Raw genomic sequence first — 17,100 nt, 5'->3', positions numbered from 1 at the left:
GAGACCAGCCAAAATCCATCCATGATCCGCATGTCAGTGACATAAGTTAAACTCGACATTTCTCATCTGAATCTGCTTTAAAATGCAAGAGAGCATAACATAAAGTGGGTTGGGAGACGACTCCTCAAGAAACCCGGGTCAGAACTCTTACTCTGCATCTCTGTGTACTTGGGCGAGTCACTGCACACTTCCAGGTGTCACTTTATCACCGTGTTACTTAACCAGTTGGGTTAAATAAACTCTAAGAGCTCATCTAGCCGAAAATTACATGATTAATATACTGAACTGTCATCACTTTCCCACAAAAAGCATGTTATTCAATCATTTAAGGCAATAAAGCTAAAGAGATCTGTTTGCCAAGGTCAGCAAGTGCAAATTCAGCTAAAGTAACAGACCAGGAAGAAGAAAACAGAAACCCAAAGACCAAAGAGAGATTACTGGTGAGCGCGGAATGCAACCGTGGTTGTGTGTTATCAATGGGCAGAAAGTCGTTTTGGCTGAGTATCTGCGGTTCACCTTCTTCATCACAAATCTCCCAAAGTTCCAAGTCACAGATTTTTGTTGCAGTCCCCCACTGAGCCCCAAGGGACCCTTAATAAGCACAAAGGGGGGTTATGAGGAAGAAGAGAACGTCCTTTTCTTGGTGTTTGTTGGACGCTGCTGAGAAGGAGTGAGTTCGGCCGCAGCTGCAATCCCGTCCTTTCCCCGACAGGCAGCGCCTTCCTTCCCTTAGCGGCAATGAGCCCCGTTAATCCAGTACACGAGGCCCCCCCGATCGAGGACAACAAAAACTATGACCTCCAGAGCACAGATCGGTGTGAAGTGAGGTAAATTCTGATGCTGAACGCGTAGCTTCAGTGGCTCACCCCATTGTGAATACGCTGTTGACGATCTTCGGCTCAGTTCTGCCAAAGTTGGTTTCCCGTCCCACCACGGAAGGCAGACAAAAGGGGAAGCGCAGCGCCATCTGCTGTCCTTCCGGGGCAGAGTCGGAGCTGCGGAGGAATTGCGACTGTGTCCTCACGGGGCTCCTTCCGAAGGGGCTGCAACTACATTTTTTAATGCAATTTTCTTTCATATAAAGGAAGACAGGAAATGTGTCTGTTGCAGTATGAGTTTTCTTATTTTTTATTTTTGTCTGGTATTCTAGGTGTGAGTCTCGGACAAAAATGAAGGTTGAAGTTTAAAACCTAGTTTACAATATTTTAATTTATTTTTATATAAATTATAATAATTTAATATAAAATTTTAATTTCCATGCACTTCATAGGACATGCAGTTTTTAATAAAGCATCCAACCTTAATTACAATACTTTCCTTTGTATTCATTTTAAGTGCCATCCGATGAATGCCATACACACAGCTGATAATTACACAAATACAAAGGAAACTATTAAAGAGGAAAACATATTCAAACAATGTTATAAAAGAAACAGTACTTTTTGAGTGGTGAAAATAAATATCTTTAAAGCAACATATCAGAATTTAAGGAAATTGATTCAAAAGTAGTCTTGCTTCCCTAAAAATGTTTAAACTTTGCACCAAATTTACTGATCTATCTGAACTGGTGTCCTTATGTCATTCTATTTTAATAAAGCCTATTTTCAGAGCTGACAGTGGGGCACTGGGATGCTTTGAACTATGAATGAATAAGCCCATTCAGGACTAGATATTGGCTTTCTCACTTGGATGATTTGGGGCTTGTGTGTCATGACCAGAAAGAAAGTGGTAAACAGGATGTCAAAGGCACCCCAAAAGTGTCCGAACCCTTACCTACCATACAGCCATCCCAAAAATTCTGGATTGGTACCATTGTAGAGATCTAGACAGAGATGCCCAGAGGCAGCTCCCTCTGGCCCCTCCTCCCAACATCTGACTGCAGTTGACTGTTATTAATTAGATGCTTTTATTCCTATAACTTGAGGTAGGAGTGATATCAAGAGATAAAATATACTTGTTTTTTCATTACAAATAGTCTCCAAAATATTGGGAGAAAATAAGAATGTTAGAAATAGCAATATTCATGAAACAAATAATAGATTGAGCTATAAGAAATTGCTGCTACTTGACTATTTTCACCTAAAATAATTTCATACAATCCACCTTAACACTCAAGAAACTTCAGGAAAGATAGACCAACAGGGATGTGACTAGGGAATAACATCCCTTGTAAGTGCAATTTTTAACTGCACAGAAGTTTATTTATGACTGAGGTCATGTTTATGCAACATTAAGTTGGACAAATGTTTTAGCTTGCTATATGAGTTTTATAAAATAGCACCATCACTTCACAGAATGCATCCACTCAAATAAGCTTCCAATAGGGCTATCAATTTAGGTGTGAAGACTTAGTGTCTCATCCTTGTTTACTAATTAAGTCTCTGTCAAACTTTTCTTGTTGTAATACAGATAAGACCTATGTATAAAATTAACTTCATCCCACATCAACTAACAAGCATGCTCCATTGCAAAAGTCCATTTTTAAGGCACTTGCTTGAAAGTAAGAAAGTGCTCCCTCAAAGCAATAAAAAGTGGTTAAGTTCCCAAGCCAGCTCATGAGAGTCTGCATAACTCACAATGCCAGCTACACCACGGTGTTATTTTACAAACCTGAATTGCAAGCCTAGGAAGCAGAGGGTAAAAAGGAAAAAGAAAAGGATCAAAAAATGGCATTGAGGGGCGCCTGGGTGGCTCAGTTGTTAAGCGTCTGCCTTCAGCTCAGGTCATGATCCCAGGGTCCTGGGATCGGGCCCCACATCAGGCTCCCTGCTCCACGGGGAGCCTGCTTCTCCCTCCTCCACTCCCTCTGCTTGTGTTCCCTCTCTCGCTGTGTCTCTCTCTGTCCAATAAAAAATAAATAATAAAATAATAAAATAAAAAATAATTTAAAAATGGCATTGATACTTAGTGTTTCTGACCCCATTTCCAGTATTCTGCGATACTACGTTTCTTTTAAGTGCTGAGATACATATTTAGTTCTGGATGATACTGTTGTTTTAGTATTTGAAAAAATATGAACTCTGAATTCTTTATATGTATTCAAAAATCAATGACTGCATTGTTTAATGTATACCACAAAACGAATCTGTGTTCCTTCTTTTATGTCTAGGCAAAGCCATGCTCATAAAGGACACAATAAGCAAAGGTAAAGTGTTCACTGAGAGGATAAGTCTTAATTGAAATTCAAAGACTTTCTGAACAAGTGAAATATGAATATGTCGTATTGAAATTGGCAAAGATCCCTCACTATCACTCTCTACATGATGAAACTAAGAAAGTCAAAGACATACCCGAAATGCTTTCTTCAAAACAAATAGTACAGCTTACCATAATAAGGAAATTGTTACTGTAAAAAAAAAAAAAAAGTACAAAAATTTTCAAAAACTACTCCTTAAAGGGATGAGGTTATTTGAAGATAAATGGGTCAAAAGTCAACATCTGGAGTTGGCATTTAGCTTGCTTCTGCACTTCTTCACATGTATAGAGTCAGACTTTTGTCAGTAGCTGGAAAAAGTTGTACAAAAATGTGCTTGCAGCTGAATGGTGTTACCATTGACCTCATTTTTTTTTAAGTTGGTTCTTTTTTTTAAAGATTTATTTGAGAGAGAGAGCACAAGCAGGGGAAGGGACAGAGGGAGAGGGAGAGAGAGAATCTCAAGCAGACTCCCCGCTGAGCATGGAGCCCAACACAGAGCTCAGTCCCAAGACCCTAAGATCATGACCTGAGCCGAAATCCAAAGTCGGACCCTTAACTGACTGAGCTACCCAAGCGCCCCCATGTTGATCCTTCTTAAATTATATCAGCTTTTTGATTTTACATGTTATAACTAATTTAAATTTTTGGTCTTATAAAGAGACCATTTCAGTAAAGCATTATTTTATATATTTCTCTGGTTAATAATAGTTTATAATATATGCCTATTTATTTCATAATTTTATATTTTACTTGAGGTTTTCTAGGTTTATAATTTTTATATTTGACTTGTATGAAGTGTTTAGTCCTGCTGAATTTTTTTAAAGAATTCTGATATTTTCTTTTAAATAAATTCTAGATGATACATGTATTTCAGTTTCATTTCATTTATAATCAAAATAAACACCGAAGTACAGGAAACATCATTGTTTCTGGTACATGTAATGCCTGGCAGTGCTCAGAGAGAGCATGTTGAGGAGGAGAAGAAACTAGGACTCAAGAGACCTATATTTCAGGCTGAAACAGGACCTACAGAGGCCAGAAATAACGAATGGTACCCCCTTACCAGTATGTAATTAAAAATTAAAACAATACAGGGGCGCCTGGGTGGCTCAGTCGTTAAGCGTCTGCCTTCGGCTCAGGTCACGATCCCAGGGTCCTGGGATCGAGCCCCGCATCGGGCTCCCTGCTCAGCAGGGAGTCTGCTTCTCCCTCTCCCACTCCCCCTGCTTATGTTCCCTTTCTTACTGTGTCTCTCTCTGTCAAATAAATAAATAAAATCTTTAAAAAAAAAAATTAAAACAATACTAAGTCATAACCTAAATCCAACAGAGTCCTTATTTTTCCCATAATGAGTCATAAATATCTTTTGTTACATATTTCATCCCCCCACCAACATATGATGTGTTGGTTCCCGAAGCATGGCGCATGCTCTATCTATCTACAGGGAGTCCAGTCCTCTCTAGCCTGTTCTGCTCCCGCTTCTTTTTTTTCTTTTTTTTTCTTTTTTCTTTTTCTTTTTTTTTATTATGTTATGTTAATCACCATACATTACATCATTAGTTTTTGATGTAGTGTTCCATGATTCATTGTTTGCATGTAAGACCCAGTGCTCCATGCAGAACGTGCCCTCCTCAATACCCATCACCAGGCTAACCCATCCTCCCATCCCCCTCCCCTCTAGAACCCTCAGTTTGTTTTTCAGAGTCCATCGTCTCTCATGGTTCGTCTACCCCTCCGATTTCCCTCCTTCATTTTTCCTTTCCTACTATCTTCTTTTTTTTAACATATAATGTATTATTTGTTTCAGAGATACAGGTCTGTGATTCTGCTCCCACTTCTGCTTTGTCTCTGACCACCTCTCCAGACCTCTTTCTTCATGAACATAATAAAGGGTTTTGATTAGATGACATCCAGCCTCCTCTCCGGCTCTGAAAGAGTTGGGAGCGAGGAGATAGTGTCAGAACTGAGCAGAATTGTAGGACACTCAGCAGTGTCGGAAAATTGCTTATTGGTGTGAGAACTGCTGCCTCCCACACTCGCACACTGGAAACCTATCCCAGAACCTTTTAACAATGTTTACGAATACCTTAGAAATCTTCCTGCCTCCCTCTATGACAGCAAGCTGCTGAACTAATTTATAGGGCTGTGTGGATGAGTGATAGACAACCTTAACCCTTCAGGTGTATATTTAATATTATAACCACAAGTCTCTAATTAAGGGGATTTCAAGTATCTCTAAGAATGATTTTTTAGGGGGGCACCCAGGTTGCTCAGTCAGTTGAGTGGCCAACTCTTGATTTCGGCCGGTGATTTCAGCTCAGGTCACGATCTCAGAGTCCCGGGATGGAGCCCCGCATCAGGCTCCCTGCTCTGCGGAAGGCCTGCTTCTCCCTCTCCCACTCCGCACTCAGTGGGGAGTCTGCTCAAGGATTCTCTTCTCCCCTCTCCCTCTGCCTCTTCCCCTGCTTGCTCACACATGAACATGCTCACTCGCTCTCTCTCAAATAAATAAATAATTTTTTTTAAAAAAAGAATGATTTAGGGGCACCTGGGTGGCTCAGTCGTTAAGCGTCTGCCTTCGGCTCAGGTCATGATCCCAGGGTCCTGGGATCGAGCCCCACATTGGGCTCCCTGCTCGGTGGGGAGCCTGCTTCTCCCTCTCCCACTCCCCCTGCTTGTGTTCCCTCTCTCGCTGTGTCTCCCTCTGTCAAATAAATAAATAAAATCTTAAAAAAATAAAAATAAAAAATAAAAAAAGAATGATTTTTTAGGGGTGATAAGCACACTGTTTGCTGCGAACAAAGGCTTTGGAGCACAACCGATGCGGATTTAGAGATGGACTAGTTCTACCAATGGGCAGATACACAGACTTGGTAAGAGTATGGAAAAATAGGCACTCTCAAATATTACTCTAGAGACAGCAATTTGATTATATGTTTCAAATTTTCAAAGACGGGTATCCACTGGCTTGGCAATTCCACTTGACACACTTGTCCTATCAATGTCCTCATAAAAGGCAAAATACAGCTGGAAGAACCTTTACGGGTAGTGAATATTCCAAGGCATTCACTCTGCTAGTCATCCTCTTCCCCACACACCCCCCTCCCCCGATGTCCGCTATGCTCTGTACTCCTGAGACTGGGACTATGCAAACTCCATTTTCCAGCCTCCCTTGCTAGCTGGCTTCCCATTTGGTTCTGCCAGTAAGAGATTCTGGGGGGTGATTAGAGGTTGGGGTAAAAAGACCAACATTCTGCTGCTGGCTCTGGCAGTGTGGTGGCTGCAGCTGGTGGCTGGCAGAATTCTGAGGTCAGTACCATAGATAGCACCTTTTCAGCTCTCTCGGGGCTGGTCTAGGTGCCCAGCTTCGGCAGGTCCAGAACCAACTAGCAGCAACAGTATCTCCAATGGTGCAGCAGCCCTGCAGATTCCTGCTCCAGGGACTACAGCTTCTCATCTCAGATGATCATGCCATCTTCCTCTTTTGTCCGGGCCCCTCTCAGTTGTCTTCTTTTTGCTCTTCCAACCCTTCTAAGACCTTTCCAACCAGTTTCCTATATTGAATTCCCTTCGAAATACACAAAAAATTTGTTTTTTTTTTTAAATGAACCTTAGATGATACACAGGTCGTGTACTGTATTTCATAGAAAAAGATTTTAAAATAATCTAAGTGTCACTCGGTAAGGGACTGGTTAAAAAAATGATGGCACAGGGGCGCCTGGGTGGCTCAGTCATTAAGCGTCTGCCTTCAGCTCAGGTCATGATCCCAGCATCCTGGGATCGAGCCCCGCATCGGGCTCCCTGCTCCGCAGGAAGCCTGCTTCTCCCTCTCCCATTCCCCCTGCTTGTGTTCTCTCTCTCGCTGTCTCTCTCTGTCAAATAAATAAATAAAATCTTTAAAAAATAAAAATAATAAAAATAATAAATAAAAAAATGATGGCACATATAAATAATGGAATACTAATATATACAATGGAATATTATGCAGCCATCAAAAAATGAAATCTTGCCATTTGCAACACCATGGATGGAACTAGAGGGTATTATACTAAGCGAAGTAAGTCAATCAAAGAAAGACTTGTATCATATGATCTCACTGATATGAGGAATTCTTAATCTCAGGAAACAAACTGAGGGTTGCTGGAGTGGGGGGCGGGTGGGAGGGATGGGGTGGCTGGGTGATAGACATTGGGGAGGGTATGTGCTATGGTGAGCACTATGAATTGTGTAAGAGTGATGAATCACAGACCTGTACCTCTGAAACAAATAATACATTATATGTTAAAAAAAAAAAGAAGATAGTAGGTAGGGAAAAATAAAGGGGGGAAATCGGAGAGGGAGACGAACCATGAGAGACTATGGACTCTGAGAAACAAACTGAGGATTCTAGAGGGGAGGGGGTGAGGGATGGGTTAGCCTGGTGATGGGTATTAAAGAGGGCACGTACTGAATGGAGCACTGGGTGTTATACGCAAACAATGAATCATGGAACACTACATCAAAAACTAATGATGTAATGTATGGTGATTAACATAACATAATAAAATAAAATTTTTTAAAAAATGGAATACTATACAGCTGTCAAAAGAATAATGCATCTCTATAACAAATAATCCCCAAGTTATAGTTTTATTTTTTTAAGATTTTATTTATTTGAGAGAAAAAGAGAAAGAGAACAAGAGAGCACAAGCAAGGGGAGCAGCAGAGGGAGAGGGAGAAGTAGACTCCCAACTGAGCAAGGAGTCCAATGTGGGACTTGATCCCAGAACCCTGGGATCATGACCTGAGCAGAAGGTAGATACTTAATCAAGTGAGCCACCCAGGTTATAGTTTTAAAGAAGCTATAGTTTTAAAGAAGCAAGATACAGAATACCATGTACAGCAGGTGACCATTTGTGTGGATCTCTCTTCCAGTTGAATTTTAAGTTCACAGGCTCTGTATCCTGGCCAGTTAACACAGTTTAACAGGTACCATGGCCATGTTGAGGCCGAAATACTTTCCTCATTGTTTCTTTACCATTTCCTCTCTTTTCCTCCTTCCCCAAAAAATATTAAGTTTCTATCATGGTCTGTGGTTGACAAGATGAATGTGAGTCTAGAATATAATATGATTAGATCCTTGGATCATTTCTTTTATTTGGGATCCAATAAGAAACTAGATGTTTAAATTATAAGCTGTTCCCTTGAGTTTGTTTAGTTTACAGATTTGTTTGTATTTTTTCAATTCTGTGAATGTGGGGATGATGCAAAGTTTTTGTGTGTCCATGACCTTTGAGTCTTTAGAAAACTGTAGCATATGAAAAAATTCCTTTTTGGAGTTCTCAAGTAGAGATCTAATGTAAGACTGAGAACCTCGTAGTACCCAGAGGTAACCAACCTCCTCCCAGGTCTTTGAGTAAAATTCTCTGACTGTGACTGAACAAAATAATATGAAATAAAGGAGATATTGTGGGACTTTAATTTTGTTATGGAGACAAGAGGAAGGAAGAAATCCACATTTTGCACTTTGTTGGAACAACAGAAGGAAGATTTCGTAAGTTGGCTGTGCTTTAATTTTTTGATAGAGAAAAATGCAATGTTAATGAGAAGAGAAACTTCTGTGAAATCAGTGGGTTTACTTAACAGTGAGGGGACGCTCACAGTCAAATCTAGGGCATACTGTATTACTGACATATATGTCCAGTGCACTAGAGAAAAGGGAAATGAGTGAATTCTCCAGGGTAGAGAGACCGCTGCCTCTACCAGAATTTGTTGTATACGTAGCCCTCAGGCTTACTTAATTAATGTTCTTCCTTGACCCATTTCAGAATTTGGGGAGAAACATAAAAGAGGAATTTACAAAAAGACTTCAGGGGCTTCACTGCCTTTTTAATTAGTCCTAAGACGTATCTAAGATATTTGAAGTGACTCCATAAAGATCCAAGCAGGATATACCAGTCTGGATTTGGTCAGAGAACAGAGTCACTGCAAGTATTAAGAAATCAGGAGTTTAGGGGCACCCAGCTGGCACAGTCAGTTAAGCATCTGCCTTCAGCTCAGGTCATAATCCCAGGATCCTGGGATCAAGCCCAGCATCAGGTTCCCTGCTCAGCGGGAGCCTGCTTCTCCCTCTCCCTCTGCTGCTCCCCCTGCTTGTGCACTCTCTCTCTCTCTCTCTCTGTCAAATAAATAAAATCTTTTTTAAAAAATGAAGAAAGAAAGAAATCAGGAGTTTAGGGGCACCTGTTGGCTCAGTCAGAAGGGCCTGCGACTCTTGATCTTGGGGTTGTGAGTTCGAGCCCCACATTGGGTACAGAGATTAAAAATAAATAAATAAACTTTAAAAAAAAGAAAAAAGAAATCAGGAGTTTAACATAGGAATTAAAGTCTGCAGAGAAGGAAAACAGTCACCAACAACCTTGTCTTAAACTAAAGCAGTGGAGGAGAAACAAGCAGTTGGAGCTCACAGAGAAGCCTAAGAAACTGTTGCAGCTGGCCATCAAAACTGGCAGGGGGCGCTCTAGAGAAACCTGCAAAGCCACCGTTTGTGGCCACCAAGACTCCTCTGAATGATGGCTTTTGCTCCTGCCTTCCAAATCTCCATGCAAGTTTCTCTCTTGCCCAACTCTCACCGTACAGGGAAGAAGATTCTGAGAAATGCAGTTCCAGCTTTACATGGTGCCAACTTGGCAAAAGACAAGTACACAGAATTTCCCTATTTCTCTTCCACTAAAACCTTTAGCACATTTAACACAGTTGGCTACTTCCTTCTTTTCAAAATACTTTCTTCCCTTAGATTGTGAAATAACACTTTCCCTTCGATCACCTTTTACTTATTTTTTCCTTCTCAGTCTCAGTTAAATGATGCTTCATCTTCATCTCCCAGAGATCAGCCCTGGGACCTACTTGTTGATTGTTGTCTCATGACTTTAAATAACATCTCTGTATTGATGATTCCCAAATATAGATCCCAGCTCAGAGCCTGCCCCTAAACTCTTGACTTATCTAATCAAGTGTCCTCTTGACGTCTCTGCTCTCCTATCTAATTGCCCAAAGCAAACTCTTGATTCCCCCCAAGAAAATTTTTCTCTCAGCTTCCCCATCTCAGTAACAACTCTATGTTTTCAGTTGCTGATATCAACAAAGTCATCCTTGATTTTTCTCTTCCTCTCATTGCAAATCCAGTGCATCAACAAATCCTACCAGCTCTATGCTCAAAGTAGATCAAGAATCTGTCTACATGTCATCATCTCTACCTGTGTAATTCTGTGCAAGCTCCCATCTGGATGTCTGCAGTGGTCTCCTAACCCACCCAGAGTCTATTCCCAATACAACAGAGGCAGAGAGATCCACCTAAAATATACATTAGATCGCAGCTCTCCACTGCTCAGAATTCTATAATGACTCTATTTTGCTCAGAGTGAAGTCAAGAGTTTACAATGTTATGGCGAAGACCTGTCCTGACCTCCTCATATGAAACAGCAACCCCATCAGAACACTCCTTTGTGTGTATCACCATCCAACCTAGCATGAATTTATTTAGTATTCTATATCCCTACTATGGACTTAACTTATGTCTCTCCAAGGTTCATATGTTGAAGCCCTAACCCTTTATGAAGATACTTGGAGACAGTGTCTTTAGGAGGTAATCAGGGTTAGATGAGTTTATGACAGTGGGACCTCATGACGGGATTAATGCTTTTATAAGAAGAGATACCAGAGAGCTTGCTTCCTCTCTTTCTCTCTCCGCCATGTGAGGACACCACTGAAAAGTGGCCATCAGCAAGCCAGAATGAGGACCCTCACCAGGAATCAAATCTGCCCATACTTTGATCTTGAACTTCCCAGCATCCAGAACCGTGAGAAAATAAATCTGTTTTTTTTAAGCCACCCAGTCTGTGGTATTTTGCAATGGCAGCCTGAGTAGATTAGAACAACCCACTCTCCCCAACTAAATTATAAGACCCACAGGGGATCAGATTTTGTTTTTTTCACTACCGTATCTCCAACACCTAGTTTCCTGTCAGCACACAGTGTATTTGCACAATGAATAAATGATTGAATGAATGAGTTGCCAAATGTCTTAGCTAGAATGTGACAAAGCTTGAAATAACTGCACAATGAAGGGGGGGATGAGTTTCTATCTAATTGTGTGAATCTAATTTGCAAGTAACAATATAAGCAGCCCATCTTGAATATTCTAATACTTTCCAAAAAATGCAAATACAAATTCTTCTTCTTTGACTCTCTCCTATTTGAAAGAAGTGGTAATCCATTTGAGAAAATCTCATAGCATATCTATCTTGCCACAGACTTCATCCAGTAAACAGCATTTGGGGATTCAGAAGGCACAGCATTAAATTCTACTCCCCATCCAAACCACACAAATGTGTTTATTTCTTGAAAGCTGTTATTGCAGAGCTAACTCCCAATACAAAGGCCAACCAACACTCTTGAGGTCCTGACTTTAAAACCAAGGAAATTCTTTCTTAATTCCCTGAGAGGGAGTGCACGTTGTTAAAAAGATGTCATTCACAGTGTGAATTAGCCTTTGATAGTAACTCATCTGGTTCCACTAAAACACAGAAAGCTCCAAACCAGACACGTTTCCTTGAGACGGCTGAAAATAAGATTTATTTCAAAGCAGTCAACTGTCTCTGCAAATCAAGGCCAAATGGGCCAGAGATGAGAGGCAGTTTGTAAATTCTGAGTTTGGGCCCACCAGAGCCAATTATTTTAACAGGGACAATCTTGGTGTCTTTATTTGGACGATTGGGATAGCCTGTTTACCGCAAGGTAAATGAATCAGTGTGCTCTCTCCGTAATTGAGGAGAAACCTGTTGGATCACAAATTCATCCAGTAATTATTTTAGGAGTTCTCTGAGAAAGTGCTTACATAATTTCCTTTGTATGTGTTTTCCAAAAGGACATATGTCTCCTATCCAGTGTTCCCTAAACCACAAATGTACCCCATTGATTTTCTCAGCCTACAGTGTGTTGATTTTCAGCCACAGTGTGTAAGGTGAAAGGAAACAATAACTGTATATAGAAAATATTGATCTGCAACCATTGATTCAAGGCCCCATGGTGTCAAAAGATTAGTTACTTTTAAGAGAAGTACTAAAGGTGACTTTCAACTACTTTTTATTGACTAACACAGACCAGATAAACCCTTCTATTCAAAGCCATAGACTCTCCTCCAGAAGCCATAATGAATCCCTTGCTTGAGATTTAAATAACTGTCAATGTATTTTCCAAATACATACAAACATATGCTGTACTATTACCAAATGATTCATGGTATTTTAACTATAATAATAACCAATACATTTAGTATTTATTATGTCCCAGGAATTGTTCCAAATGATTTACATTTATTTATTTGTTTGTTTAGTATTCACGACACCCCTCTGAGTTAGGTACCAATATTATCTCCATTTTATAGAAGCAGAAACTGAAGCACGGAAAGGTTAAGTAACTTGTCGAAAATCACACAGCTAGTAAGTGGCAAAGCCAGGCTCTGAACTCAAATAGCCTGGTTCTAGAAATTATATTTTTAACCACTACATGATAGTACCACTAAAATGCTATGGAAAATGTGAAAAGCTAGTTGGTCAAAACTGCAAATGAAAATTATTCAAATACTAGCCATTTACTCTGCATCTGGAGAAGGTGAAAAAGGAAAAGTACCTTTTTAAACTCTAAGTACTTAGTTCAGTTTATCTTCAGAAAAATAACTTAGACAATAACAAAAATTAAGTTATCCTAGAGCTTAATAAAGTACTCAGGGAAGATTTCCTATCATCATTTATAACTTTTAAATCTTCTAGACTTATAATCTAGAGAAACGCAAACCAGAGCCACGATGAGATGCTACATTACACCCATTAGGATGGCTATCATCAAAGAAACAGAAAGAACAAGTGTTGGTGATGATGTGGAAAAATTGGAACCCTTGTGCCCGGCTGGGAACATAAAATGGTGCAGCTGCTATGGAAAACAGCATGGAGGTTTCTTAAGAAATTAAACATAGAACTATCCTGTAATCCAGCAAGTGCACTTGTGAGTATATACCTCAAAAAACTAAAGCAGGGACCTGAACAGATATTTGTACTCCCGTGTTCACAGCAGCATTATTCACAATAGCCAAAAGCTGGAAGCAACATAAGTATTCATTAATAGAGGAATGGATAAACAAAATGTCACATGTATGTACAATGAAAGTTTTATTCAGCCTTAAAAAGGAAGGAAATTCTGACACCTGCTACAACACGGATGAACCTTGAAGACATTATGCCAAGTGAAATAAGCCAGTTGCAAAAGAACAAATACTATGTGACTCCACATATATGAGGTACGTAGAGGAGTCAAACTCATAGAGACAGAAAGTGAAATGGCAGTTGCCAGGGGCTGGGACAATGGGAAAATGGGGAGTTATTGTTCGGTGGATTTCCACGTGAAAAGATGAAAAAGTCCTGGAGATGGATGGTGGTGATGGTTGCACAATAATGTGAATATACATAACACCACCAAAGTGCACACTTAAAATGGTTAAATTTTTTTTTTTTTTTTTTAATGAGAGAGAGAGCACATGAGAGGGGGAGGGTCAGAGGGAGAAGCAGACTCCCTGCCAAGCAGGGAGCCCGATGCGGGACTCGATCCAGGGACTCCAGGATCATGACCTGAGCCGAAGGCAGTCGCTTAACCAACTGAGCCACCCAGGCGCCCCTAAAATGGTTAAATTTTATGTTATGTATATAAAAAGACCACATGTGTTCATTTCTGTGTGCAGATATATAAATAGAGAGAGAGAGATCCTCTCTTATTTATACTAATTGAAGCTGTGAACACTCTTCTGTACCTTCCTTTCTTCTCATAACAACATCTTAGAATTAATTCCATATTAGCACATTCTTTTAAAAGGCTGCTTGACATTCTGTGATATAAGATAGTAAAATTTATCCAAGCTATCTGTTAGCAATGATCAGTTAATTATCTACAATCCATGGTTATAATAGACAAGACCACAACAACAACAAAATCCTCTAGAATAGAAAATACACAACAGTGCTTACATAGTTGGGACGGACTAGGCAATATGGTGTTAAAATACAACCCCCAGGGGTGCCTGGGTGGCTCAGTCGTTAAGCGTCTGCCTTAGGCTCAGGTCATGATCCCGGCATCCTGGGATCGAGCCCCACATTGGGCTCCTCTTTCCATGGGGAGCCTGCTTCTCTCTCTCTCACTCCCCCTGCTTTTGTTCCCTCTCTCGCTGTGTCTCTCTCTGTCAAATAAATAAATAAAATATTAAAAAAAAAAATACAAGCCCCAAACCCTTTACTAAAGTAAGAAAAAGCTCTCCAATTCTCTTAGCACAAGAAAGTCTTTCTCACTCATGTGACATGTCCTGCAGGAGTCAGCAAAAGCTTCTGCTCCACACAGTTCTCCATCCTCTGCATCATCCAGAACATACAGCCTCCATCCTCCATCTCTGGGCTTTCCACGACATCAGCCTGGAAGTAAACTCATAGCTCACTAGCCAGAACTAGTTTTTTCTCCCTCCCAACTGAAAAGAGGCTGAAAAACATAGGAGAGTAAAAATAAACTCTCTCTTCCATACTTCAATCACACAAACAGAAATAATTTCCTCACTACGAATAAAACCAAAGTTTGCAAATCATTTATGGAAGGCTTTTCAAACTTTCAAATGATTATTTTTCATCCAACAAATAGTTATATTATTCCTACCACTTGCTGAGTGCAGGTACATGGTAGGCATTCAATAAGTATTTGCTGAATAAACAAACGAATGATCCCTAATTATACTAGTAATTGCTACCACTTCTCCCAGAGCAGTCCAACTGCTAGAAGTGGATAGGAAGAGCAAGTAAGAAATGACTTCTGTCTTCTCACCTAGTCACCTGGCCAGAGCCCAGATTAACTTAACTTCCTGTTTGAGGGCAAACCTTGACCGTCAGGAGAGAAACCAGGAACCTGACTGAGTTCTAAGCTACAATTAAGCTTTGATCATTGCCCAATTCAAAATTCTCACTGTTTCAAGGTCAATCCATGAGCTATCGTTGACACTTAAACATTTCCGCTTACAGCTCACATTTGCATTTTGTACAAACATCATACATAGGTAAAAGAAGAGAATACGATTCAGCCTAATCCAATAGCTAATTAGCAACACCTGCTCCAAGGCACTATTAGCATCTCGCTATTAGGTGACTATTTGCATTACAGGATGAATGATTATGCCTGTCAAAAGATGACAGGACTTGCTTCGTTTTTCAGTTCATGTATAAATTCAAATGCCATATTTTTAAATATCCCACAAAACTTTTAGATAGGACATTGCTATTTTTGAATTTCAGTCACAGGTTTCAATTGTCAATGACAGAAGTACAATTCAACTCCTAGACTATTAAAAAGTTGCATTTACATGAATAAGCATATCCTTTAAATTACTAGTGTCACAGGATCTCCTCTACTCCGCCCATGTGCTCTCCCTGGCACTCCAATGATTAGATATCAACTCTAAAAGTAGTAGGGTTGGGGGCCTCTGAGTCAGGCCTTGTTGCCGTGTCCACATGGCGCTGACCCACATGGGTCCGTGTCTGTGATGTCAACAGGTATGGATGCTGTCGCTACAGAACCAAGTTTGTGGGGCGCTTGTGTTTGACTCCACTGAAACCTATAGGCAACTCCTCAGGACAATACCTACATCAAACAGGCCATGTTCAACTATTTCCCAGTGCCCGACGGACTAGGGATCCTCACCCACCTGTATGTGATAAATGCAGGTTGCCGGGGTTTGCTGTAAAATCGCAGAAGGTGCTCAGCAGGGAGTTCCGCTCTCCAGTTACACCTTCTAGAAGGCTGGGAGATGCTGGACAGACGCCTGTTGCTTGAGACTGACCTGGTGGTGTTCCTGGGAGACACTGGCCTCCCAGACCTGCCTGCGAGCTCCGGGTGGAGGAGCTGGGAGCTGTAGAAGGATGGTTTCCTTTCGGCGATGACCGGCACTGGAAGAGCCAGGCTCGGAACTCCTTCCGCACCTTCTCCTCGATGAAGGAACAGCACGGATCTGCCCTGGGCAGGGCCAGCCTAGGAGCAGGGCACCGCGGGCACCTGGGCCCCCTCCTCCGCACTGACTACCCCGCCAATGCCCTTGCCTTCTACTGCTACACCTTCTCGTAGGCGGGGGGGGGGGGGGGGGCCTGGCTCCGCCCCCTCCGAGCCCCACAGGTGTTGGGCGCTGGAAGGGCGCGCGCTTTGTCTCCTTTTCCTTAAACACACACACGCGCAGAGAAGAAAACAAACACACTTTACCCAGGCCAAAAAGGGAAAAAAAAAAAAAATGTGGTGGCAAAGTGGTTCCAACAGCACTGAATTCCAGAAATAGTAGTGCGAACTGTAGTTTCTAGCGTTTAGTAGAAAGTGGTAACAGTGGATTCCTCTGCAGACTCTCCTATAGGGTGGATTTGGGCGTTTCTTCCTGGCTGTCTAAACCTCATTTCTGATTCTACAGCTGTCCCAGTGATTCCGTGAGCTACCAATATCTTAAAAACATGAAGCCTTCCTATTTCAAAATCAGATTCACTTCTATAACTTATAACAAGAACTCCAACTGATGAGTGGCTTGTGTCCATCTGCTAGGATAGGGGCTGTGGCTTTAATCAGATTCGCACAGAGGTTCTCTGCTTTAGAACCAAGCCTAACTGAATTCCATTCCCAGTCCTGGCCCTTCCTTGCTTCCTGACTTCCTTTCCTCAAAGAAGCCAGGATTAATAACACCTACTTTGCAGTGTTGTGAAAAATAAGCAATAATGCAGGGAAGTGCTTAACAAACATGAACTTAATCAAGTTTCATTCCCTTTCTCTAGACTCCCTTAAGCTATAAATAAAACTTTAGTTTTACT

General features: G+C 41.0%; 1 pseudogene; it reads left to right on the top strand.

The window, feature by feature from the left end:
* Positions 1-738: 738 nt before the first annotated feature.
* Positions 739-16,378, top strand: LOC118009035 (annotated as a pseudogene).
* Positions 16,379-17,100: the final 722 nt, after the last annotated feature.

Source organism: Mirounga leonina, unplaced genomic scaffold (genome assembly GCF_011800145.1).
Source record: "Mirounga leonina isolate KUSES-001 unplaced genomic scaffold, KU_Mleo_1.0 Mir_126, whole genome shotgun sequence".
NCBI lineage: Eukaryota > Metazoa > Chordata > Mammalia > Carnivora > Phocidae > Mirounga > Mirounga leonina.
This window is presented reverse-complemented; position numbering and strand designations above follow the sequence as displayed.